This window comes from Platalea leucorodia (genome assembly GCF_965183815.1).
Source record: "Platalea leucorodia genome assembly, chromosome: 8".
Lineage (NCBI taxonomy): Eukaryota > Metazoa > Chordata > Aves > Pelecaniformes > Threskiornithidae > Platalea > Platalea leucorodia.
The window spans coordinates 24,754,794-24,780,964 of NC_138830.1; the positions used below are offsets into that span (position 1 = coordinate 24,754,794).

At 38.6% G+C, this 26,171-nt stretch overlaps 1 protein-coding gene across 1 annotated transcript in view; it reads left to right on the forward strand.

Moving 5' to 3' along the window:
- LOC309594676 (glypican-5-like) overlaps nucleotides 1–26,171 on the forward strand; it is a gene marked incomplete at both ends in the record, with an annotated part of 385,721 nt that overhangs the window by 90,965 nt on the left and 268,585 nt on the right. The window lies entirely within an intron of this gene.

The following is a 26,171-nucleotide window of genomic DNA, read 5'->3' on the forward strand; positions in this document are numbered from 1 at the left end:
GGGGAGGTTTAGGTTGGATATTAGGAAAAACTTCTTCACCAAAAGGGCAGTCAGGCATTGGAACAGGCTGCCCAGGGAAGTGGTTGAGTCTCCGTCCCTGGAGGTATTTAAAAGACGGGTAGATGTGGTGCTTGAGGACATGGTTTAGTGGTGGACTTGGCAGTGATAGGTTAATGGTTGGACTCGATGATCTTAAGGGTCTTTTCCAACCTTTATGATTCTAGGAGCAGTGTTCCCTTGGCGTGCGAGTATTTGTAGTGTGTGGAGACATTCCACAGAAATCGGTATAAGGGGTTAGAAGGGTGGGTTTCTAAATAAAGGCAAAGACATTAACTGTTTCATAATGTTACAGTCCCTTCACGTTTGGGTTGACTGAGACATCAGGAAGGTAGTACAGGTCTATAATGAGTACACCCGTCATACAAAAGTTGGAAAAACAGATACCCAATACCACAGCTCTCTTCAATTTAGAACTTCTGACAGAGCTGGAGACTTACAGTCAGTGTAATGTGTTGATTGTAAAAAAAACCAAACCCAACCACTTCTAGTAATTTGATAAAATTTTCACTTGATATTTGCAGTTATCTCAGTTCACATTGCCTCAGGTTCTCCTTTACTTTTCATCAATGACACTTGTGTTTGTTAGTTTATCTGACATCCAAGGATAAACATGAAAAATGAAGAAGAGATTTGTCCAGCTTCTTGGATAATGCACAGTAGGCATTGGAGCCTGCATGGATTGCAGAACAGCAGGTCTTCATCGTGCTAATGTCTAGTTGGTAGTGTCATAATAATGTATCCCATAAAGGAGTATTAAACCTAGAACACATCACGAACAATCTTCTTGCATCTGCTCTAATTTTCACTCAGGTGTTATTTTTATGTGACTCTAGAAGGGAAATGAAAATCAAAGTACACTATTATTATATATATTAGTTTTATCTGACTATAGCTAGGTACTGCTTGAATCATTGCATGGCTTCATTACTGATTACACAGAAGTAATTAGGAATAAAGTTAAGCTTTCTGACTGTTAGCAGCAAAAATGGTTTGACAGATATTTCCTGCAATATATGCAGCATGTTAAAAAATGCTAAAATGTAATTCTGCATTGCATTTGTCAGTCTTGTAATTAATATGCACTTGCTTAGCTTACTGGCAGGGTAAAATTCATAATCTAGGTGAATATCAGATAATTACAGATGAAGTCAATGAGCGTATTGCTTTTAGCTGATACTGAAGTAGAATTCTCTCTGAAGTGTTTTTCAGGCTGAGGATTTTCTTTAATGGTTATTAAAATCATTTTATTCAGGTCTTTCTCAGTTCCTTAGCAGTAACTTTAAGTATTTTCCTTCTTCCATTCCAAATGAATTCAGAAAACACTGTTGTGTTTGAAAATACATTCATTCTTTTTTCCCCGAAGTTCTCTTTGTTTTCTCTCACTAGCGCAATCTTTGTGCACAGAAAAAGATTGTTTCAGTGACTGCTCTGTAGGATAGCAAAGGATGTGTCCTGTTGGAGAAAAAACTATATGCCAGTGTGTGTTATCCTCAGTCTTCTAGCTTTTTCAGGTGTCAGCAGGGTAAGATTATATTCTGAAGACGGAGCATGTTCCACTATATGAGCAAGCATTTAGTCTGATACTGATTTAAAACTTTACTGATTAGTTACAGAGGATAACCATTATTTAGAAAATTGAGCCTAATGAAGCTGTATTTCCTTCCCTGAAGAAACGGAAAGGAGTTCAGTCTACAGCTTCAGGATTTCCGGCTTCTCGGAATCCGGGGCCTGATTCTCAATTACACTGGGGCACTTCTGGGCCATGCTGACGGGATTTGTACCCAGTGTATTTACTGTTCGTTTTACCTATGGGAAAAATTTTAGAAAAGAAGATACCTTCTCTTTTCCCTTCATAAAAATGTAGAGACCTTTTTCTGTTCATGTGGTATGCTCATATGCAAAAGTGGAAATGTTTAACTTACATACAGTTTCTGTTACAAATGCTGTAATTGGTTTCATTCAATTACAAATAATCTATGGAAAACTCATTCAGGAAAGCAGAGCACTCCTAGTAATTTTCATTTATCCTGAGGCAGCCTTAATTAATGCACCTGCCCTTTTAGGAAATGTTTTACATTTTTTTTTAATAGACAATATAGCTAAAAATAGGAGTTCCTTTTTAGCTTGCTGCCTGCCTGGATGATAATGAATAATGGAAAGTTAGATTACGTTTTCTTTAAAACAGGGGGAAGGGGTGAAATAAACCAATAAAGCACTTAGGGTACTTTGCTCAAATGAGGTGCAGTCAATTATTATAATTTTTTTTAAAAAAACCCTATTTGTATGAAGAGTGTATAACTTCAAGAGACTGGCCTCTTCTGATCTCGTCCATTATAGCCAAGAGAATTGCCTGATCTGCTGGGATAGCATGTGTGAAAGGTCAGCTTTAAGATATTAGTAATCTCTCCTCAGATTCCTCCAGAATGTGCTGTGCCATTTGTTCAATGACACTGGCTTGCATCCAGCTTACTTAACCTAATGCAGGCCAGCCACGGTCTGCAGCATCAGCAATCATAATCATTACTTTCTGGTTTGTCTGCTGGAATCTAATTGTCTTTCGTATTGGTAGGAGCCCTGGCTGCTTCTTGGTGCCAGCTACAGAGACCAAGTTTGTTCATTCTTCCTTATCATTTTTGAGACTTTTTATCTTTGTTTTTTCTTTTTGTGTCTTTGTATTTTAAAGCTGGTCTAATTTTTTATGTATTCAGTCTGCCATATTGCTGTATTCCGAACGCTGTATTAGTGCATTATTCCTGATTTTTTATTTTATTTTTATTTTTTATTCAAAGTGAAAGTAAAATACCCACAACTAAAATGCAAGGAGGAGGAGAGGCAGTTTTGAAACGTGTGCTGGCCACTGGCACTTCAGGGAAGTGTATCACCAGGTAGTGTAATAAACGCTGTCCGTACCTGTGCTCCCTGGAGTCAAGTCCCAGTAGGGCAGTGTTTCAGTTGCTTGCATAGGGCTAGTGAGGGCTTGCTTGCAGCCCGCCTCCGGTGGACCAAGGGTCTTGAATGGGAACAGGTATTAGAGAAAGAATAATGTATGAGGTAGGAAAGATTTTGGTTGGATCACAGAATCATAGAATTGTTTAGGTTGGAAAAGACCTTTAAGATCATCAAGTCCAGCCATAATGGAATGGTTAGAATCTGTCTGGCCCCACTAAGTACAAATCTGCACCTCCACGGATAGAGAACATATCCCAGTGCTGCAATTTTGGCCTTCACTGGAACTTGGTCATCTTGCCTGCAGAGTAGCACTGCTTTTCCCTGGTCTGGATCTGAAAGGCACCGATGATCTGTGGGATGGGTTTCCTGCTGGACAGGCAGGAGCTCAAGAGTCAATGCCCTGCTCAGGTACAGATTTCCTGTTAGCTTTGGCAGTTCATGGTTACACAGAGATTTGTCTCTCCTCTGTCAGTAGGACAGAATATACCACTTCCCTGTGTCAGAGGAATGTTCTGAGGCCTAATAGCAAAAGGATGATTCTTTCATTTACTAGATTATCTAAGCATATAAGATGCATTTGCCCTCATGGGTAAGCTCTGTCATCCTGGGTCCCCTCTGGGTTTCTGGAAATGGTGATTTGTTACTTGCTCCATGAATGTGCGCAATGCTGTATGGGTGGCTGGCAGGGACTGTGTGTATCAGTTGCAGTCATTGAGTCACGCTTCAGCAGCAAAAGCTGTGTGAGGCTGCCAACCCTGATATTTGGTGCTTTTCTCTATGCCTTAATTTGAAGGGCAGTGAGGCCACGTGGAAGTACCTCTTTAGAATAGAAAAATTCTGTACTACTAATGTTGCTGTGTATTAAGGCTCCATTTGTCAAGGGCAAGGCAGAGGCAAGATTTTCAAAGAAACGTTTTATGGTCTGAATTCTACTTCAGCTCGATAGAATTTGAACACATAATTACCTGTTGTTCTTTTAAACACTTTTGCCAAGTATTGCTACAACTTCTACTCTGCATGTGGCTTCTTGTGAAACCTGCCTGCCTGCCCACATGGTGGAAAAAGCAAAGTGATGTGTGTTAGCAGAAATATTTGGAATGTGGGAAGGCACGTATTCTTCTGTGTTGTTTTTGCTGCATGAAGTCATAAGCATAAAGTACTTATCTTCACACTAATGTAATAATGGCTGAAAATGTATTAAATGAAGAGAATGTAAAAAGCCACAAACCTAATATATTTAGAATGGCCAACTGTTATACAAAAGTCCAACATATTGTGTTTCTTGATTATAGGAGTAATAAAAGCAAAAGCTAATAAAGGGCTTGATAGAGGGGGATTGTAAAACCTGGATATGATCAGAGATTAGGCATTAGGAGAAAGCAGAAAGATCTGTGCCTTCAGCCAATTAACTTCTTGGAGACAAGCTTACCAATTAATGCGATAAAAATGGTATAAAAAAGTGATAGAAGAGTAAACTTTGGGAAGAGGAGCAGATAGAGGCAGGAGAAACACAGTAAGTGAGGGATATTTAAGATGCATGATGCTAGGAATTTCAGGAGTGTTAGGAAGAACAGAATTAGTGACGGAGAGAGAAAACAAATCTGATCAAAATCCCAGAGAAATCAATGACAGTCTTTCCACAAGTTGTGAAGACATCAAGAAGGATGGGTAATATTGAAAAGAGACCCACTAAATACCGATTGTGTTTTACAGGGGATTGATTTAAGGTTGTAATGAAAGAGACTATCTGATGCCTATTTCTGGCAGATCATTTGAGTGGTGTTTTTTAAAAATTTTGTGTAGCTCAAGAAATGCAAGGCAGGCATGAGAAGGTGAAACCTTGTAGCAGGGACTGTTGTCCTTGGTGATGAAGAAAAGACAGACAAAGAAGTAAGGCTTTCCATGCCTGTCCAACCACTTCTGCTATGATCATTTGCAATTAGGGATGTAATTAGGAGTTGAGGAGGCAAATTACATAGAATTAACAGCAAATTAGAACTTAGAGCAATTTAAAAAAATCAGCAGAAAATACTTATAGGTAGATGGTTGTTCTTGGTGGCTGGTCCATCAATCTCCTCCCATCAGTGGTTTTAAAAAATTTATTCCTGTTGCAAAGCAGGTAGTCATAAAATGCATGCCCATCACTCTCCACTGTCTTCCAGACTTGCTTTCCTGAAGCCATTTTTAAATGCATTTCTCTCATTCTTTATGTTACGTCATCATTAATGTTTTGATTCTGAAATTGCTCTTGCTGACCACTATATGGTGCTTAGCACTAAAGAAAGTGGTCGATTTGCAGATGAATTTGGGGAAGGCCTATAAGCATATAGTTATCTGAGGTATTTAACCTGTGGGTGGGTAGGACGGGGAATGCTGGTAGAGTTGGAGAGAGCTGGGAGGCAAACAGGGGTCTAAGAAGAAGATAGAAGCACTGAAAGCATGTCTAGTTCTTGCAGTATTCTTACGAAATAGCTGTATTCTGGTGTTGTATCTTGAAAAACAAATGGAGGGAGCTTGTGTATTTGTTCAGTAATATTTAATAAAAAGTCAGTGCTAGAGGTAGAACTAGGAATGAGGATTCCCCCCCCCCCCCCGCCCAGTTCTTAGTACTGTACTTCAACAGGACCTCATTTTTAGAGATATCTGAGGGTAGACTTTTAGTGTCATTTACCGGCACAGAGGATGCAGCTCTGCACATATCCTTAGACAACTGGAAGTTGCAAAGATTTGTTTAACGTTGCATTTAACTGGAAAAAATAATACCTGCTAAGAAGCAGCATATAATACATTTGGTACTGAACAAGCAGACTATATAGATATTTGCTAGGTTCAATTTAAGGATGAAAAGGGGCATCTGCCTATGAAAGAACATACTTGGTGTATTCTGAAATGCCTACATTACTGTGGTGGGCTTGAACTGGAACTTACAGGGGTGGTGGCCTTTGGAAAAAAAAAAAAAATTAAAATCTTGCCACAAATTTTCTGGTAAAAATTCAGCAGTGTGTGGAAGGCTTACAGAAAATAATTTAGGTGGTCTGAAATCATTAGGAATGGAGAAGAAAAAACAATTCTGAGAAATAAAAGACTTAAGATCCGTTAAAACGGTCACCTTTAGGAAATTAAAAGCTTAGAGAAAAGATTGCCAAACTTACAGCAGCAGGAGATTGATGCACAGTAACCTTACAAATTTGAAAAGGAAATGGCAGTACTATGAACAAAATAACTTTGTGCTGAGTGAGTTCACAGCAACAAAGAGTTTCTGCCAGCCGGTAATGAAGTACTTGATTAAAGACATTGAACGGTATCATAAAACACTCCTGGAGGCTTTGGAGAACACTCAGAGCTGAACTCAGGTGCTTCCTTCCTGCAAGTTTTCCAGTTCAAATGATCAACGCCAGCTGTCAATAAGAAGCATACCTAGCAGAGGTTAAAGCAGTATATTCAATTCCTTGTGGTTAGATTGCTGAAAATAACTGTGAAAACGTACAGGGAAGGCTATGTTTGTGCAATATTTGCACTAGAAATGTTACTTAAAATGACGTTTTGCTTTTTCTAAGCACTTACCAGGAAACCTCTTCTGAAAACAGAAAACGGAGGAAATACCTGACTGTGATGAGGTATCTGTAAATGATCTTGAAGGAGCTGAAATGGTTGCCCTATTGAAGCTGTCTGATTTAGTAGTGCTTCTTGGAGATGCGATCTTGTGAATGACAATCACTTATGTTGAAGGCATGACCTTGTATATTTTGTTCTCATGAACCAGAATGTACATCAGGTTCAAATCCTTTGTGAATCCAGGGACAAGAGGAGACCTTTTAGAAACCCGGTGAGTTGCGCTGAAGGCACACCTTGTAATGTAATGACCCATTTCTGTGTGAAAGGTAAAAGAATGGTTTTCACAGTGGTATAAGACATAAAAATGTCTACATTAAAATTTTGTTTTATTTCCCTTTGGCTCATGCTCATTAAGATACTGCTCTCATCTTATGGTCAATCATGAACCAATTTTTAAAAATGAGCCGTGGTACTATATATCTGGAATGAACTGAATTTCATGGAGTATAAGCATCTAATTCTTGTAGTCAGCTTTGTAAGTCTTGCCCATATGCCATTTTCTTGATTTAAAAGCATTTTGACACTTGAGTACTGTAGAAGTATTTCTGGAAATAATCATCTAAATTGTTTAATGCATTTGCCTCATTCTCATCTGTTACAAAAGTCCTCTGGGGAATTAGAGCTCACGTAGTCTTGAACAGCTCTTTTAAGGGGATGCAAAGAGCTCTCTGGCCCGTGTTAGTTAATGACAGTTCTCATCCATGCAGATGTTTGATACCAAAAAGTAGCCTGATTTCCTGGTATTAAGGATCACCTCATCAGTAGTGATGGAACTGCTTGAAATTTGGTATTTATGTCAATATGAAGTAGGTTAAAATGAAATACATATATTTCCAAAAATCTAAAGTATCCTCAATCAGAGTAGGAATAAAAAAACCCACTGTATCATTACCATTGAGTTGGTTCTGAGAGATATTTACTGGGTATTATCCAGCTGTCATCTTATTTGACTAAACACATAGTTTTTGGTCTTACATAAATTGTATAGCTTTTAGTTTGCTTTTGCAGAAGTGATCATTCATTTGGATGTACATGTCTCTTCATACCCAAAGGCATTCCGTCACAAGTCACATCTTACCTCCCAGCTGACTGCTGACTTGCTGGTAGTGCTTAACCACACGATTAACAAGTCATTAATCTGTAGTAAGATAAAAAGCTCTTTTCTGCCCAGCGGAGCGGTATTCAAGTTCTACTTTCCATTCCGTAAATCTTGTATTTTGTGTAAACATGTAACGTGAAAGTTTTATGCTAAACATTCATATCAATGGAATTGATGGATGTAGCTTTATACCAGCTTTTGATCTGAGACCAGCTCTGATTGTGATAAACAATTTGTGGTTAATTACTGTGATTAAGGTTTTGGGAATGATAGTGATTTGGGGCTGCTGCCTTCTGACAAAGGCTTCTGTCTTTGAGAGGGATCACTGCATCAGTCTTTTTTTTTCCATTTACAATCAAGATACACTTGTCTGGCCTAGTCTTATTGCCAAAATGTTTGTGGAAAACGTGTCAGGTATTTGTGTGTGTTTGTGGTCCCAGAAATGCTGTTAAGCTAGTATATAGGTAAGTATTTTCAGGAGATTTTGCATGCATTTTGGTTCAAAACAGATGAAATTCTGCATGATTCTGGTGTTTCTTCTAAGTTGCACAGGTATATGGTAATGTATGGTGTACGGCAGTAAGTTACCCAAATGCAGAGATTAAGGATAGCAGTTTAAATATAAAGCCAAGAAATAGTAACCTGCTTTCAGAGAAAGAAGCCTGAACAGTGTAGTAAAAAATTCATTACTTATTATTCACTTGGAATTATGGCTACCATCTTCATTTAAGAAAAATAACTAAAAGAGGTGATAGATTTCTGAAAAGTACATTTTACTACTTCATTGTTGTTTTCTTCAAGTTTAACAAAAATGATACACCATTGATATTAATTCTAAATACAGGCTTAAAAGTGCATGGTTGATGAAGCAAGTGTCCTTGGCCACTGCAGGAGCATTCGGCCTGCCCCTCTGTGATGTTCAGTGCTGTAAAGACGAACAGAAGCGTACGCAAGCGCATGTGCGCACATTAATGTACGCAGCCCACTGCTTTTCTTCACCCCTTCAAATGAAGCTGCATCTTTTTTAGGGTGTGGATAATCAACTCAGTCCTAAAAGGCTAGTTCATGTAGCATCTATTTTTATTTAGTAAGAATGAGCTTATTAGTTCTACTATTGATTTGAATTTAGTTTTTCTGAGAGGGCTGTGTATTTGCATGATATAACCATTTTTTTCTCAAAACAGCTGCTTTGCTTCATTTTGTTTGTCAAACTGAAGTTCTGAAATTTTTCAGCACCTTTTGGTTCCTAGAGAATTAGTTCCTGGGAACTCTGCAGCCAAGTGTAATTTTATTAAAATAATAATGAAAAGCAAAACCCAAAGTCGTAACCTGTGTAAAATATATGGTCAGAATGATGCTTATTTTCACTCTGAAGTTGAAAATGTTAAAGAGTATACCCTAAGTCATAATGTCTGTGTCCTGTTTAACTCGATGCTGTATGAAGAGAAGAGTGTGCCCATGTGGGTCTGATGGCAGGATGAGAGCTACGGAATAGAAGTCCTATCAAAGCCATAATCATAAACCTGCCAAGATAGCACAGCTGTAATTTCAGAGAGACAGTGTTGTCACTGAGCGCACTCTATCTTACTTGGAATATGATTCTGGTGTCAGCACTTCACTATTATTACGGTTGAAAGATGAAGGACATAAACATGGTAAGAGTCCAGGATTTTGCTTGAAGCACAATACTGAGCAAGACAATCAATGGTTGGGATAATATTTATGAAAATGATGATACTCAAGATGACAGATGATGTGCTTAGTGTTTCAACAAGAGTTGTGTACACTTTATTCATTATTTCTACTTCTTTCTTTTTTATTCTATTCTGTACACCTATTGTAAGCCTCCCTAGAACGTGTAAGTCATCTGCTGAAATGGAGTGCTATTTTCTATTACAAAATCAATTTAAACTACAAAAGAGAAATTAGATGTGCAGGTTTTTTTAGGAACCTGACTTTCTGTATTGCGGTTTATTAAATAGGATGGATTTTGTAGCTGTGGTGCTTTGGAATTTTGGCACTTCTGTTTGTTGTGGTTAATTTTTGGTCTTATAAATTAATAAGGCATCAAACAATGAAGTTAGAGTGTTGCTGGGTTGGGGTCCAGTCCCTGGTAAAAAATGCAGCTCTAGCATATTGGCAGCTAGACTGCTTGTTATTCATTGTAAGGCGTCTAGCTATGGGAGTGTTAGATGTTTGACAGCATTGAATAGATTCCAGTCAGCCATACAAACTACCTCCAGTGAAGTGGAAAGGACCATAAAATTGTTTTAGCAACAGCTAATTCTCTTGAGTCTTTTAAGGCTTTTTTTTTTTTTTTTTTCCCTTTTTTTCTTTAACTGTTTGGTTGCCAGTAGAGGATTTGCCAATTTAAACAGTAAATGTTCCCAAATGGATTTCATTTTTTAAGATTAGTTATGAAAGCTTTTCACTGATTTTTCCATTTAGCACAGTTCAGATTGGGGGGGGATAACAAAAAACAAAACCAAAAAAATACCCCCCCCCCCCCCCCAAGTTAATATATAACAATGGTACGTTTCTTTGAACATAAAAACTGAACTATAAAGAAAATTTCAGGATTGTTTTTTTAAAAGTGATTTTTCTATAAATAACTTCCAGTCCTATTTTTATCAACAAGGCATTTGGGTGCTAGTCTGTTAACTTGTAGGTATTTCGCTTCATGTCCCTGCTCATCTTTTAGCTGTTGAAATGCCACACGAGCTTAGTGCTGCAGGGTTCTTTTACAAGCAGCTTGGGGACTTAACTTGTCTTTTCAATCTCCAGCTAAAGATGTGTGTTAATTCTTCCATCTTTCCTTACTTTTGAGTATTTTTTTTTTCTCCTGAATAGCTTAGACTGTGGATTCAGTGTTTGAAAGGATATAAAAATGTGTCCTCACTTGTCAAATGTTTCATAATATAAGAGCTGGTTGCCTCGTAATGTGCCATAGTTCAGTCTTTAAGGAAAAGCCATGAACACAAAGTGTTTAAATAGTCTGGGAGACACAGGGGTATTAGCTTTGGAGGAAGCCTGAAAAATTCTGACTTTTGGAGTACAAGGGGAAGATGGAGAATGAGGGGATCCTTAGCTGTTACAGCTTCATTGAAGGGACTTAAAGAACAAGGAACCTGGGTAAAAGAGGTTCAGTTTTGCAATCTGAGTGCAAGGCTTCATTCTGCTGACAGTAGATGGGCAAATGAGATTAGAGTGAAAAGCAAGTTCGTTCTTTTGTCATCTTCTGCCGTAAAAGAGGCCGCCTCTTGTGAAGAACTCTTAGTCTTGTACACTGGGAAAATGACATATTTCAGCCAAGTGAGTACAAACATTTCCTTTTCTCTCCTGTTTGCATCTTCTTCCCAAGAATTATTTAGTTATGTTAACATTAACTGGAATAATTGAGATAAAATTGTCATTACCGGCATTTGGTCTTACAGTAAAAATCCCAGCTGTGCTAGGAAGGCATCAGGCAGCCAGCAGCATCGGCACATGGGGCTGGACTGGATCAGGGCTAAAATAGCCAGCTCATGTGAAGAAACCTAGGGCACAGCGTGGAAACAGGATCCTGGTGACTCATGGTATGCGTTCCCTTGTTCTATAGTAGATGAGGTAAAAGTCCCTGGTGATTTTATTGTGGTTCTCTAGACTTTTGTTAACTGTAATGAAGCTTTACCTATTTTAAAGGGAATTTTATGCTTCTAGTCCATCTACTCAAAATCTTTACTTCACAGACTTTTTCTCTAGTCTTTCTATGTCTATATGAACCAGAGAAGTTGACAGTCTATTTAAGGAGAAATGGAATGACATATCCTAGTTATTGAACTTGCTGTACCTGCATTTAGAGGGGAAGACCTGCCTTTTCATTTAGATACTTCAGTCCTAGGGAGAAAGATGTGAGCTTTCTAAGGCTACACCCCTCATATGCAGCAGCCAAATGCCTCCTGCAACCGTAGGTCCAAACAGAGTAAGTAGGCCTCTTCCCCTGAGCAATCTCTTTCCACTTAAGGGGACTGCTTAGAGCAAAATTTGGCATTTGCATAGAAAGAAAAATGCACAAGTTTTGTTGTCTGTGGCTTCAAGCAATGGCTTAGCTACCTCAGGTGTTGGCTTATCTACACCACTAACTGGAGATACCATAAAATATCTGATTTTTCAAGTCAGGACGTGGCCTGAGCATTTTGACAGTTGTGTATTTCATCTGAGCTACTAGCAGTCACTGGGACAGCTTCCAAAGCTTATTGTTTTACAATGGTAAGAGCCTCTGTTCCCCTTACCTGAAGCAGATATTGGTGGCTCCAATCTATTTCTTTGCAAACCTGCTCTGTTCTACACCATCCCCTGTACTCATTTTCTGGGAGACCAAATAGTTTTAATCCTCTCTAATCAAATTTTGCGTTGCTCTTGTTGCAGACTTATAGCTCATGTGCTTGTGAGCCATCACAGCATGTGAATCCTCATTTTCCCAGAGGTGAGCCTAATTGCTGCTGAGTTCCCTAGAGGGCATTTACTACTGGAAATATTAATAAGGAGTGGAGAATAGGGGAAAGAGAAGAATATATAATAATTCTTAAAATGCATTTATCAAGTATTTAAGTCTCTGCTTTGTTCTGTATAGTCAGAGTGGAGTCAGGACTGCAGTTTGAAAGATGAACACAGGACCCTTCTGTCTTGGACTGGCAGGAGGCAATAGGAAAAATGTGATGTACAGAAAGATGATTTGAGGAGCAGAAGTCCGTCTGGATAGTGAAGGGGAAATTGGGGTATTTCCATCCATCGTTGTGCCCTTACAAAAGGATACTTATTTGCTCATGTGATGCCACAGTAGAAGTATTCAAAGATGTGCACATATGTGTTTGGAAGGTCCATTGGTTTTTTTCAGGGAAACATCTATGCTTTCTGTCTCTGGTTTTCTTTCTGATTTAGTCAATACTTTGTGTTAAAAACTTCACTTAATAAGATGGTTTGTTTTGAATCACTGCTGTTACATCAGTATATGGAGTTTACCCTTGCTTCTCGTTTAATTCTAAATACGCTTGCTGTATCATTTTAATTACATGCCTCTTTTCCTTTTTTCTAATAAGCAAATGTGACACTGCTTCCTTCTATGAAGGCAAAGGGAAATCATCTTTTTGTACTTCTGTATGAACCCTTGCTGTCACACTTTTATATGACACTAGGCCAGAAACTTGGACAGCTTGATGGATTTTTATCTGCTGTTTTTTCTGTACTGAAAGTTGGGACTCAGCTGCTAACAGCAGAATTGTGAACAAAAGTTTCCAAACAAGTGACAGGGGCGCAAATCAGAGAAGGACATTTGTGGTGAGTTGACCTTGGCTGGCTGCTGGTTGCCCACTGAGGAGCTCTCCATCCCCATCCTCAACAGGACGGGGGCAAAAATAAGGTGGAGAAGCTCATGGGTCAAGATAAAGACGGGGGATCCTGTGTCGATTACTGTCACGGGCAAAACTGACTCAACTTGGGGAAAACTAAGTTATTGCCAGTCAAAATAGAGTTGGATGGTGAGAAACAGACAAAAACTAAAAGGCCTCCTTCCCACCCCTCTCCCCAGGCCCAGCTTCACTCCTTCATTCCCGACTCCTCTGCCCCCACACCGGTGTGCCGCCGGCTCCTCTGGCCGGCCCAGCTGTGCCCTGCCTGGGGCGGCTGGAACCGGCCGGTACCGGCTGTGTCCGGCTCGGGGCAGCCCCCGGTCGCCTCACAGAGACCCCATGGCCACCGCCTGGGCACAGGCACCCCACGCGGACATGGGCGGCGGAGGAGAAATAGCTTAGACTCGAGGACCAAATGTTTTAGGAACAGAAGATTCAAGTAAGCAGTTAAACAAGGTAGGCTTTCAAAATAGCAAGTTGTGTCTGAGCAAAGCCCTGATTTGTGACAGGAATTCATCATGTACATTTCTGAATTGATGGGGATTGACAGAAGGGGAAAAGGGGTACAAAGAATGAAATAGCAATTTGAGGCAATGGAGAAAAATATTATGCTATTCCCAATTAAAGTAACAACTGTAAAGAATTCTCTAAAGGAAAATAAAATGAAGGGCCTGCTGGTAAGGGGAAAACATCTCTTGGATCTAATTGCGTTTTTTTATAAAACAAACTTATCACAGTTAGAACGGGACAAGTGGTCGTTCGGAGAGAGTTTAATTTGTGCAGAAAAAAGGAAAAAAAGAAGGGGGGGGAAGAGCTAACGACACAGGAAGAGATTTAGAAGAATACGAAGTTGAAGGGAGGCAAAGCGATGAGAAAGGTATGTAAGAAATTGAGACAAAAGATATGGAAAAGAGCTTGAAAAACAATTATAGGGGGGAAACCCCCCCCCCCTTATTTGAAGAATCAAAGAACTGGAATGTGTTTTAAGACAGAAAAATGATGATGATGTCTTGCTGACTGTAGGCAGGTATCAACAGATGGCGTGGGCTGGCTGGTCTTACAAGCCACTAAGCAATACAAGCTGGTTTCCCATGGGTTATTCTGAGAAAAAGAGATTTAATACAATGGGGGGTGTCATGAGTCAGGTCTAGAAGCACCATGGCCATGTTTATAGGTCTTCTCAACCAGGCTTAGCAACTTGTATAGTGTCATATAAACACAGCTGTGCTGCATCTGGATGAAAGCGTGTAAGTCTACATGGTGCTGTACATGGCCATGTGAGTTTACCAAAGCAGAGCAATATTCTGTTTTTCCTTTGCTGTGGTTGCACTTCAGTCAGTGGTTTCCCTTAGTGCTGTGTGGTGCAGTGCTATGGTTTTTCCAGGAAGGCTGAAGATGTTCCACATGATGGGTTTCCCATGACGCCCTGTGGGGAAGGGTGTCATGTCAGCTAACCGTCAGGGTGGACAGACTCCTCTGGAGAAGTCTTTCTTTTCAGTGATTATATTCCTGTTATTTGCTTCCTTTTTCTGTTAGTTTGGGGCAGTGGTGGGGAGTTACCAACATCAGCATTGTCTCCCTTTCCCCTAGACTGCCCTGTTTGGATAATTCTACCATTTCAAGCTGGTTTTAGCCATATTTTGCCTGTGCTAGAGGAGACTCGGATGGACTAATCTGGCTGTGAGTTCCCCTGAGCAGTTAGCCTAACCTTCTTAGGTCTGCAGTTTGCTGCTGCTGATAGCTAGGGAAGGACCAGAGTATGTGAATGACAGCACACAGCCTTTCACGCCCGTGGCAGCAGCAGATCTTTAGAGTTTTTGTTCAGTTTCTCTTGCCCCACTTGGCTCTGCCCTGCCCTGCCTCTTCTCCGTTTAATTGGTTCAGAGTGGTTTACAAAAAAGCACTTTTCATTTTTGGGGTTTTTTTTGGCAAGGTATGTGAAAGCTATAAGCTTTAATCGTTAATATATATAATCTATACTTCTCCTATTGTCTAAGATTGCCCAGGATATGCCCTCAGTTCTGAGGCTTCATCCTTGATGGAATTAAGAAGAGTCAGCTTCTTGCAGGATCAGGTCAGGAAGCTGCTCCATGGATAGACTCTGAATTTCAGTATGAGCTTAATTCTTCATGATGATTATTTGAACTGACGTTTATCGTGATCCGAAAGTAAAAAAGAATGGTCTGTTCTTCATAGTTAACTATGAAAATATATAATCAGTCCATGATTCCATTTTGAGACTACATTTAGACCTGGGATTTCCAACTCATAAGAAATGTAATAGACTTCTTTTGAAAGCCTTTTCATGTTCCTCCCCACTGCATATGAACCCATGAAAATTTTTCATCACTGGTCTCCAATATAATTTATGCTTTTTTTGACATCAGACTCCAAAAAAAATTTATTAAAAACATGAGAGAACTTAGCAGCTAAGTTTTTCAGAGCAGGTTAAGCCTAAGTCTCTGTCTGTTCACCTTTGAAACTTCGATCTTTTAGTACAGAAATTCATGACAGCACTGTGAAGTGCTCAAAGAATGTGTACCTGCTGTGGGCCAGATCCTAGCAAGTACAAGTCTTCTGAGCTTAAGCACTGCAGTGCCAGTTCATGCCAGCTGAGGGTTTGGTCTATGCACATCTTCATGTGCTTTCAGCCCCTTGAACTATTATAACCAAATGGCAAGTGCCTGGATTAAGAATGAAGAAATAATATACACAGTGAGATTTGCCTGGGAAGGAATCTGCTGACTTCCCAGCCTTGCTGATCCATTGTAGAAATGACTCTTCTGCATCACAAATCACAGTGTCAGTGTCAGCTAAATGTTTGGATGTATATGCCAAACCTAGCCCACTTATATTCAGAAATAAACATGTGTCCCAATCTGAATTTTGTCCCTTGCAGCCTTTTGTAGAAATAGAAGTAAGCTGCTTTCTGCTCGGCAGTTGTCTTAGTAGGTTTGTATTGTCAAAGGTTCCAGTGCATAGAAAGCAACAGACTTAGACGAGGTTGTCACATTTGAGCTTCTAAGTCAATATTTGTCTTGTATATAAAATATGCTCCAACTCAGTGTCTTCAGTGGGATCTGTGATTGACCAGTGGGACTGAAAATGGCAGACTGATTTTTTCAGTACAAAAAAAAGTGATAGACTTTTTTTTTTTTTTTTGATTTCTAGTTCTCAGATGCTTTGCCCTCATGCAGTTCATGATGGGTTGAAAGCCGGATGTTTTCCACAGCTAGTACAGAATATATGGAGTGGAATCACATGATGCTGGAGCTGGAAGAGATCCTAAGAGGCTGTGTAGTCTAGCGGAAGGATCAGCTATATTTTTATTTGTTTTATGTTACTTACTGAATGGACTAGAATAGTACTTACGGAGAACTGGTGCCAGATAACCAGGAAACAATTAATTTATTTTGTAGTTCTGTGTACTCTTGTTATATCTACCTCTTCCAGTTCATCTAACTAACTTTGACAATCTGACTTAAAATAAAGGACAGAGCCAGTAACATCACTCTAGTTTTTTGCATTTATATAAACTGGACTTACATAGTTACAGCCCTCTCCTTTCACACTACTGATCTGGTAGTTGACTTCATCTCTAAATAATACTTTACAGTCTTACTTTTCATTCTTACCTCCACCGTATCAGCTCTATGGTGCTTCTCTGAATTTTTGGGAACTGCATGATTTATTAAGTGCTTAATACTACAGTGCAATTGTAATTTGGTTTAGAACAGACTCAATCCTGAAGATGCAGAACCAAAGCAGAAGCCAAAAGTACTAAAGGAAAGTGCTAAGAGCAAGAAAAGAAGAGTGAGGATCTGTTATTGTCAAATTTAAGCTTCTTAGAGAAAAGTGAAAGATGCAGTCTAAAAAGAAATGAGTCTTTAACTGAAAAGTATGAAAGTTTTTGTCTGAAGCCTGAGAGAATGAAACGGATCTTTGGCATCACGGTGATATGACCGGGGAAGTCTGAGGAGGTGGTGGTGAAGGACATAAGCCTGTGCATGCTGCTGTTGAAGAACTGGAAAACTACTCTGGAAAAACATAAGGGAAGAAAGAGAGTTTGTGTCATTGGTGAGAGGAGTTTGGTATTTTTTTTCCCCTGGGACAACTTTCCACTTTCAGTCTGCTTTTCTAAGTGCTTATCCCAGATCTACAATGAAGTTGGTTCTAAAAGGTAATAGCATTAATCAGAAATAGGTGGTGGTTTATGCTACTGTGAAGTTGTCTAGTTATGAACTATTACCGGATACTTCTTGGAAAGTGAGAAATTAAGCCATCAAATATTGGACAGGTCCCACCTCGACTTTCACCTTAATTTTTCTTGTAGTAATTTTATGAGAAAAATAATGAGAGTTGATTTTTCTCGTTTTACCACAAATACCTTAAAATTGCAAACTATTTAAGTAGAATTATTGTTATTGATTTTCCTTGCTTTACCTGTAGGTTTCATTGCATTCTTAGAGTCATGTGGACATATTGAAAAGTATTGAAGACTAAGAGCTCCTCCAGTCTTTTGAGACTACAGAATTGCAATCCAAGTAACAAAACCAGCCAGCTAGCCAAAAAAAGTTTTATTTTGCTTTTGTATTTTTTGTAGCGGCTGGTTTACTTTGTGCACTAGTGGGAGACTAAGACTATAAATATTAGCTTTTCATTGTAAGGTCTGAGTGGTTCCGGTTTTCCCTGTGTACATTGTCTATTTGTAAAATGTTTTACGAAAGGTTAGGGAGAGAACAAGAAAGTCTCTGCCTCACTGGTTTGCTGCCAAAGACCAGTCATTTTAGAGTAATTTCTCACCAACACATTGTTAACGATTAGAAAAATAATCTCTATTTTTTGACTGATTAGGAGGCTGGTTTTGTTTAGGCTTTTGCCTCTGAAGTATTTTTCCAAGTATTCCCTTGTTTTCCTTTTTCTTTTGTCTTGCAGAGTTTTAGATTTTTAAAATATACAGAGATAACTTATATATTGAAAGCATAAACTATCCAATGCCATGTTACCTGTACTTGGTATTATTTTAATTTACTTTTTCATCTACATATAGTCTGTTCTTTCGCAGATTGAATGGGAGAACCTCACTTTCACTTATCCTGGTGCTGCTTTGCTTGTCCCTTGCAGAGTTAAGGACTAATAAAGTGAGCATACTTTATAGCTTCTTTTCAGTATGAAGTGCCTTCCACATACATGGCAATCAGGCCACTGTACTTTGGGTTAACCCCCACCCCTCACTGAGCTCAATCCTGAAAAATAAACAAAACTCAGGGAAAAGAGGTTTGCTTGGCAGAAAGACTGAACTAACATTTTGGATATAAAAACATAGGGCTGAATTCTGCAAGGAACTGAGCATTCTGGCCCCAGTCCCATAAAGCACTTAAGCACAGGCTTAATTTTAAAGCAGGTAGCAGATTGACTGACACCTAGAAAGGCTGAACCCATAATCCTTGACACTATATGTGGAGGAGGACTTGGGTTGCTCGGGCAGTTGTGCCACAGCCAGGGCCTGCTCCTCCAGGTCCCAGGTGGGATGGCAGGGCCCAGGTCCCAGGTGGGATGGCAGCACCGGGCTTTCTGGGAACAGCAGCCCCCTGTGGGCGCCTGGGCACGTGCCAGGTTGTGCTGCCAAAGCCTGGTGCCTTGCACCGGGGCCGCGGGCCTGGAGAGCAGAGCAATCCCCCTTGCTGGGGGGAGGAAGGAAAATGTGTGGAAATGCTCCCTTACACCAGGCAAGAAGTTTCCTCCACCCAGCAAATTCCCAGCCATGCTATGAAGGCTTTTGTGCTCAATCTGCCCTCTTTTTCCTGAGCTAAGCTCTTGCGTATAACCACTCTGCACATGAGTTGTTCTGTCCAGGAGGAACAGACATGTCGTATTAAAGGGGCTCCTCTGTGAGGGGAGAGGGAGCAAGTAGAGGCCTGATCTGTCAATCAGCTGTCAGGCATCCTGGCATTTTCATGATGAATTAGGCTCTGTAGATGCTTTGTGGCTTGGCTAACAAAGAGACTGATTTTTTTTCTTTACCAAATTCCCCAGTGCTACTCTTACAGTACATGATTTTACCAAGATATTTTTTTTTAATACTTTGAAACTGTAATACAGAGCGTTGAATAAAAAAGAGAAACCATACACACATTTGAAGATTAATTTTATATCAATTTCTATTTTATTTTGGTTTAAGATTGAGATGAAGCTGCATCCTTGATACATCACCAGTGTCTGCTTAATAAGGTTTTCTGATTTTATATGCTTACTTGCTTGTGTGCTTTTCCTTCAGAGACCATGGGTTATTTGTATTTTGCATTTCAGGGTGCTTGCATGTGTGTTTTATGGTTTTATATGCATTTATAATGTTTAGTGAACAAACCCTAATTTTTTGTGTGTGGTATAAGTTACAGATACTTATTCCTCAAGAAATATTTCTTTTTCATAAAGTGAAATGAGCACTGTAGTCATCAATCTTTCTTTGATCTCCTTAGAGTGTTTACATATATCGCCAGTGCTGATTGTTACTACGTTATTTTTTTCTTCCTGAAACTGATTTACTGTCTGAATCATGCTATTCTGTTGGTATTTCTAAGCAATGGAAATAAGTATTTTGGTCTGTAATTGTGGACCCTAGTCTAATTTAGTGTTACAGTATCTTAGATGACGTTCCTTTTATTTTTACATTGCTATATGGCTAGCATTCACAAAGTAGAGGTGACAAAGTTAAGGCCATGTATTTCTGTCTTCTGCAAAAAGTCCTGAATGGCTTTCCATAAAATGATGAAATTTTCCTATTTTGAACCAGCTTGGAAGTGAATTATCTAAAAGACACCAAGGCTTCAAAAGTACAAAAGTATATTTTTTTGGAGGTGGCTACTGATGGCAAAAAGTTGCAAAGAAAATAACTGGAACAAAAGGTTAGTTCTGATTCGATAGACATGGCTAGCATTGCAAGCAGACTTACCTCCCACACTGCATAGCAATGAGAAGGGAGCTTGGTGAGAAAGTTCAAACTGCAGAAGATTATCCTTTCACAAATAAATTCTTTTAACAGGCCCCTGTTGAAAATGGTAAGACTATACCTCTGAGGAGAACTACCTCTCTGAAGAAGTGCTTATGCCACTTACAGTTTTTGGAAACTCTTAAATCTTCTTGAGTAAAAGTAACAAACTTTTCATCCTTTTAAAAAAAGATATGCATTTTCTGTCAAGAACAGGTCTATTAATTGCGAATTACTTAGGGAGCTAATACTCCTTAGAGAAAAAAAATACTGAGACTTGCATAGCAAAATATACTTTTATTCCTTTTTATTGCCATGCTTTTTGAGTGACTGAAAGTTTCTTCAGCTTCCAAGTCATAGTATCTAACACGTTTTTATATATCCATCTCATTGTGAGTGTGCAGTTTGCATTCTTCTGACACAAAACATTTTGTTACAGTGCAATCCATGTTCAAAATTATGGACTGGGAATATCCAAATACAAATTGTTACAGTAACTTGTTTGATAGTCCAGTGTAAATACAAAAGGTCTCTAAACATACTGAACATAGTTACGCAAGACCATATTCATATAGTTTACTACAAAATTGAGATGTAAAAAAAAAATGTTTAAAGCTGTTATGTTTTAAATCTATAGTTTTGGTCTGTTTCAAACGCATCTTCGAAAGAAAGCAGTAGGTCTTAAGCATGGCAGTGATGATGATATACCCAAAGTGTATGTATCGTATTTAAGTAGTAAATCAGAAATTGATGTAATTTGCAACTATTAAACTTAAATTAGGTCCCAGTTCTGCTCCAGATGATAATGAATCAAGAGCTAAGTCTGGTGAACTCCAATGGTAGGATCCATGGTGAACATGTTTTCGGAGATATTTTGATGATGTGACATCAAACATAATATTTTTATGTGTAGATGATTAGTTTGATATTTATGTGACTTGTCTAAATTCTCTTTTGCAAAATAGATATTATGTCCATACAGTTGCAGAGGTGATGGAACTATTTTGAATGAGAAGATATTTTAAAAGAAAACAAGTCCCTCTTTCATTTAAAAAGCAGAACTAATCACGTTCATTTTCTGCAATTTTTCATCTTTTTTCATCAAGAACAACATAAAATGTTCATAATAAAACATGTTGAAATGGCTGCTATCGTGCTCTTGCACATTTTCTTACTGGAAACTGGCTTGCTCGCTGATTTAATAAAATCTGCAATCTCCCAGTTCCAAGGTCGGATTCCTGGCAACCTTGACATTATTTAGAATTTATTTAGTAAATATATCCTGATAATGAAATGTGAGTAAAATGCCCATAATAAACTATTGAAAAATTTGGAAAAGCGACAAAGAAGGTAGGATTTGCTGTGGCACTGCAGCTGAGCTGTATGATCTCTGTGTGGTTGCAAGTGCAGGCAGAGCTTAGCCAAATGTGTCTGCCTTCATTGGGAGTGAGCTCCAATACTTGCTACTTTAAGATTATGCTGTATATGGTAATTTTAATATTTAGTTTGCAAAGGCGGAAGGGATGGATGGCAGGGATGGAGAGAATGTCAGCCATTGTCTTAGTTGTAGTTAACCTCTTGAAAGGTTGAGAGTGGATTTATCCATATTTGCAAAGTATTTGTTTCAATGCCCAGTTTCCTGTTAGTGACAGATCTTTCTTTTGAATTCTCAATTTTGAAGAAATAATAATAACGGGAAAATTTTAATGTTGAAGTGGACTGCTAAGGAAGATCAAGAATAGTCTCAAGGTTTGATATAGCCTGAATTGTGTGGTTCTTATTGCCAGTGCATACTTCCATTTTGTGACTTTTGTTTTGAAAACTGGTTGTTCTCCAGCCCACCCCCCCCCCCACCCCCCCCCCCCCCCCGCCCTTGGTCTATGTTTGAAAGGTTAATTTTAAATAATGCTTTTTTTCTTTTGCCTTGGGTTATTTAAAAAGTGAAGCTTGGAAAATGTTTCTCAAATGATGCAAGTTTCACTTTTCATACAGATTAATTAATAGTGGCAAGTCTTGAAGCCTGCTGCTCTTGTTGAAAACTTGCTTACTGCAGGGATTGGTGCTAGGGGAGTCAGGGGCTGGAGAGAACATCCTCCATTCATGCAGGTCAATGTCAACAGCCACATGGGTGTGAATAAAAAGGCCATTTGTGAAACCTGGTGATTGATTGCTATTCTGAATTTTGGGCTGTCATGTTTTATGACAGTATTCCAGCTCTATTTCCAAGAAAAAAAAAAAAATTGTTACAGATTGTACTGCAAGCTCAATCTGATTCTTCAAAATTAACCCGTTATCCTATTTATCTTTCAAATCAATTTCAACTAAAATTTAATTCTGGAATCCCATTCCTGTGAATAGTAACAGATGAGTAACAGCGGAGCCTAACTGTCTTTGAAACTACAAATATATAAAGTGCAGGGGGAAACAGTGCAATATCCTATAACAAAGAAATGCACAGAAAACACATGCCTTAAGGGGGGTTGGTTGAGACCCCTGGTCCTCAGTAATTGCCATCTGGCAAAAAATCCTCAGTCTCTGAGGATTCAGGAAGGAGGCAGAGACCTCCTACCAGAGAAACTCAGTCTCATTGCAATGGCATCCTTTTGGGGGCTTGTGAACTGACGTGATTGTGGTATAACTTCACATAGGTATTCAGTGTTGTCCTCTGTGCCAGTACTTAATGCAAAATGCTTCATCTCTGCAGCAAATAAATACTCTAATCATACAGGAAGAGAGTCAGCAGATGGACTTTTGCATGTCATGTAACCCATCCCCTGCCTGAGGAAAGAATAATTATCTTTAAGTCATTCCTAACAGATGTTCTTTAAACTCTTCTTAAAGACCTCTAGCAATGGCTGTAATGTCCCCAGACAGCCTTTTCTGGTTGTACTCTAAGAAAGTTTCTCTTCATTTCTAACTTAAATCTCCCTTACAACTTATTACTTGTAAGAATCTCTCTTACAAGTAATAGATATAGATAATATAGATATAGAGAATAGATTATTCTTATATGCAGCACACTTTCATGTATTTTAAGATACACTCAGAATCTTTTTCATGCTGACTGGTGCCAATTTCTTCAGCCTTTATTTGTTAAATTCTTTAGACTTCTGACCTTTTTCATTGCTTTCTTTTAGATTCCTTTCAGCTGCCCAGTTAAATGTTTCCTCAAATAGCCTGATACTTGCAGAGCTGGGCCTTGTGGCAGGCAATTTGAGGACAGTGGGTTGCTTCAACTAGTCAGGGTCTCTAGAGGGAAGAAGGAGGAGTGAAGTGAATACTTCTTGGGTCAGGAAAGAGTAAATCTGAAACTCTGGAGTTGTATCAATCCCAACTCATCCTCTTGTAGCCAAGTTAGGTGAAGACACTGGGATTTTGAGGAGGCAGACAGCTGTTGGAACTGGAGTATTCACTTTTGAGGATTATGAGCAAATAAAGCTCCATTTCTTCTCTTGTCCTGTATTATGTGCCATGCCTGTCATGGACAGCTTTATGCATAACTAGGTTACATGAAACCCTTGAGAATTATGCCTTGCAGAAAACAATGAAAGCTTATCTTTGTACTGGGAGGCATTATCAATAACGTAGCATGTGGATTGGGTTGGTTTTTGGTTTGGTTTGGTTTTTTTCCAGAATACATAAAACTGTTCCATGGAAATCTTTTTTCTGTCTACATTTCGTTACGTTTCAGATTTATGGGTAGCTTTTAAAAAATTGTTATCTTCTGGTGTTTAGGTAAATATTGCCTTATTTTGGCTATGGTTATGGGCTTTTAGTTTTTAAGCTAATGAAAACATCTGTCTTTCTGCTCTAAAGACTTTAAAAGAGTTTTCTGAGACATGCAGATGCTACAAGGAGATTAAAACAAAGTGAGAAACAATTTAACAGGAATTAATTTTTAGGACTTTTTTTTAGGACCTAGGATATTTTTTTAAGACCTCCAGGTTTTAAAGCTAAGTGAATATGGGACAGACAACTGCTTTTAGACATGCACCGTGAAATGAAGTGCTTATATTTTTGCTGTCATTTTACCAAGTACAAAGGGAACTATGCATATACATCGTTTACAGTTTTTTGCTATCTACAAAAACATCACAAGTATGAAAGCTTTTTCAATTCAAAGTGCTGGAGAATGCGCTATGTTTTGTATCCCTCTTGAATTTCCATGGAGTCTTGTAGAATTGAGAATAGGAGGTCAGATTCCCAAATAAACGGTATTTCAAAGTTTATTTGATTAGGGCATTTCCACTGTGACATGGATATCTTTTGTTTGGTAATTCAATCACAAGGGAAGCGTATTCTATACATCTAGTTAAGCTTGCCCTCTGGCTTGCCATGATGAGATAGTCTTTTTCATAAGTATCTGCAAACTGAGTAATTTCTTCTCCTGTGTCTTTCTCCTATATTGTTCCTCTGTTTCTCAAGCAGTGTAAATATTTTTTAAATAGATTTAGTATTTTTCATATAGGAAAATTCTGGTTAGGAATCCATCTTGTTTTGTTCTTAAAACTCTTTGGAAAATTAATTAGCAGTCTTTCTTTTTTCCATGTGATTAGGCTTTGAGGGTTGCCAACAGAGCAGTGGGATGAACTTCCTGAACCTGAATGATGACTGTATATCTCTGAGGCCCCATTGCACATAGAATTGCAGCTACCACAGTGAATAAATTTATTTAGTGGTATAATCCTTCACTGATGGAAATAGCAGTGGTTCTGAGTTGTTAGACAAACATCTATAAAATTAGATTGGCATAACTGAATGCCAACAGTAGCTATTGTACTTTGCTTCATACTGGAGTTGAATATACAGAATGCTAGTGAAGTTTTAAAATCTAAAAGAAAATAGCCAAAAGCAGCACATGTTCAGATGAAGAATTTGGTCACGCATGTTTTCCAGCAGCTGTTTTTATTTTAGGTTTAATTTAAAATACATTCAGCTTAATTCCGTGTTCAGAATCATCAAAGCCTACCAAAAATCCTCAGATTTTGTTTCACAGAGATCATTATCAAGTTCTGAGCAATTGTATGTTTATTACTTTCATATTTTGCATTTCTGGGGTTTCGTATACTACCCAAGGGCATGGTCTAACTCAAAGAATAACAGGAATCGGCATGCTTTTCATTTACCCTTTTACATTATTATAGGCATACTATATTAAGACCTGTTTTAGAAACAAGCCAGTTTTACTTTTTAAGCTCCCATGTGTTTTATTAGGTTGCTGTGGTTTTATATATATTTTTTTTTAAATGGTTATGAAAAGAAGGGATTTTGGTCCCGATTCCCATTCATGCTATGGCCTTTCTAGAAAGTTTTTTCATACTAAAGTTGTATGTATAGGTCTTTTCAGTGGCTGATCAAAGCAGCAGAAAGGCCACAGTATAAATGAGAGAAGACCTTTGTGTCTATTTTTTCCTGGGAGATTGTTGTACCCTTTGGACCACTGTCCTCTTCTTGCGCTTTACTCACTTCAGCAAGCACTTAAGCACCACTGTGTTTCTCATCAAGTATTCTATGGCATAGTGTAGTTCAGAGTAGCAACGCCTATATAGAAAACTTTAAGTAAAGGCAGTAGAAAATTTATGCTACATAGCACTGCTCTCCCATCCCAAATTATATTTCTTACATTAAGGAACCTCAACCCAAGACATCTAGGATTTAGGCTTCAGGATTCACTTAAACATCTAGAATTCAGGAAAAAGTTTTCTCTCCATGATCGTTCAGACCTCTTTCTCTGTCCGATCATGGTAACGGGTTTTGTCATGTGAGTTCTTATCTATCAGAAAAAAGTCGGACTTAACTCTTTTTTGCTTAGGTAAACAAATAGCAGTCTGCTATTATCCCATTTTGTTTGTTGATGTTGATTCGATAAACTGTGGCTGAAGGACTTTGAGTCAGCTGGTTGCTGTTTTCTAGTTTTTATTCTATTTACCCTGTATGCATATTGAATAATGAAAATTATAATGTTTATGGGACATATGCTTTCAACGTATTTTAATATCCAGTTCCAATTAGCTCAAAACTAGGCCAGACTGGGCCCCAACTAGGCTGATGAGCTGGCATCAATGAAACTATT